The 1,835-nt window shown below is 38.5% G+C and overlaps 1 non-coding gene across 1 annotated transcript; it reads left to right on the top strand.

Annotated features, from left to right (window-relative positions):
* Positions 1 to 218: 218 nt before the first annotated feature.
* On the top strand, positions 219 to 324 carry LOC140817613 (small nucleolar RNA R71). Its single transcript, XR_012114826.1, has one exon. It is a non-coding gene; the product is annotated as a small nucleolar RNA R71 (small nucleolar RNA).
* Positions 325 to 1,835: the final 1,511 nt, after the last annotated feature.

Genomic DNA, 1,835 nt, shown 5'->3' with positions numbered 1-1,835 from the left:
TAGCAGAAAAATCGGTTACCTGGTGAACTCCTGCACTTCTCCGCTGGTTGTTCCTGTCAGATTGAGGGTGATAACTGCTAGCAGCCATCTCCTCCAACAACTCATACTCTTCTTCCGCAGTCTTCCTCAAAAGGTTGCCACAAGCAGCAGCATCTATCATAGTACGATTAGGAGTAAGCAAACCGTAATAAAATGTTTGAACGACTAACCCAAGTGGTAACTCGTGATGTGGGCATCTTCGTAGTAGGTCCTTGAAGCGTTACCATGCCTCATATAAAGATTCCTGATCGAATTGAGCGAATGTTGTAATGTCTGCCCGCAGCTTCATGGTCTTGGAGGGAGGGAAGTATTTGATGAGAAAAGCTTTCGCCATGTCGTCCCACGTAGCGATCGAACCTACAGGCAAACAATTTAACCACGCTTTAGCTTTATCACGTAAGGAGAAAGGGAATAAACTCAACCTAACAGCATCATCAGAAACTCCATTGAATTTAAAAGTATCGCAAATTTCAAGAAAATCTGCGATGTGCTTGTTTGGATCATCTACTGCAGTTCCTCCGAATTGGACTGTGTTCTGAATCATCTGGATTATGGCTGGCTTGATTTCAAAGTGATTTGCCCGCACGATAGGTCTCACAATGCTTGGGCGTGCACCCTCCAAAGAAGGTTGGGCATACTCCAGCATCGGTATGCAGCGTGGCATCTCGACTTGTCTATTTTCACGCTGTTCCTCCTCACGTTCTGGCTCGTGTCTCTCCATCAGTTCTTTAAGCCTCTGTTGTTGTCTTCTCCTGCTGAAGATTCTTTCAATTTCGGGATCAAACTCAAGCTCCACGTCAAGTGACTTTGGCATGCACTGGAAGAGATATCTGTAATAAAATGTGAAGTGTTATCTCAAGAGAAATAAAAATATTGCTAAAGAAAATAACTAAAAATAAAATTGTAGATTAACAGTCCCCGGCAACGGCGCCAAAAACTTGATCGAGCAAAACTTGCACAGTGAAATCCCCAATAAAATATGATTTTGTATGCTCAAAAATTAATCGCAAGTGCACGATGTCAAGTAATAATATAGTGTACAAGAGTACGAGTATCGTTCCAATGAAGACTGTGTTTAACAATTATTATTTTCATCTATTGAACATTTAGCAACGAAAAGTGATTTGATTGTTTTATTACTACTAAAATCAAATAAGAATGCAAATAAAAAGACTCAAAATCAAGTAATGAGATATAATGTCTAAAATGGTTGAGCAAAATTCAATGAAAAATGGATTTGTTGGGAATCTCGGTTCACCTACCCCTCGTTAATTAATTAATTCGTTTGATCGTGATCTACGCTTCCGACAGGATTTCCTAATCTATTGAACACACTCCCTCGAGTTATGCCAAACTAATTCTACTCAATGAAGTAATTAAATATCTTTAATTATTTATCAAGAGCAAATCGCATTTCGACCAATGAAATCCCCTAGTTTTCGTCCCTAAGGACTATGACTATCGGCACGTATCCAATTTCATACATCTATGTAAATTGTAGATCCGCGGATTATACTACTCGATCCTATCACTCGTTATTCTCTCGAACTCACTCGTGAAATGAAAACGTGGTTAAAGTTAGCTACGCTTTAATGACACGACAAAACAGTAGTAAAATCAAGTATAACGCACAACCGAAATATAAATTAATTCAAATCAACGTTCGGGGTAGGATCCCCTTTAATCCCAACAAATAATAAAGTTAGCTACTAAAATTCATGACTGAAAATAAACAAAACAAAATTCAAATGTTAAAACTAAATAAGAAATACTAGGATTGACGAAAAACGCGAAGA

Source organism: Primulina eburnea, chromosome 16 (genome assembly GCF_022965805.1).
Source record: "Primulina eburnea isolate SZY01 chromosome 16, ASM2296580v1, whole genome shotgun sequence".
NCBI lineage: Eukaryota > Viridiplantae > Streptophyta > Magnoliopsida > Lamiales > Gesneriaceae > Primulina > Primulina eburnea.
This window is presented reverse-complemented; position numbering and strand designations above follow the sequence as displayed.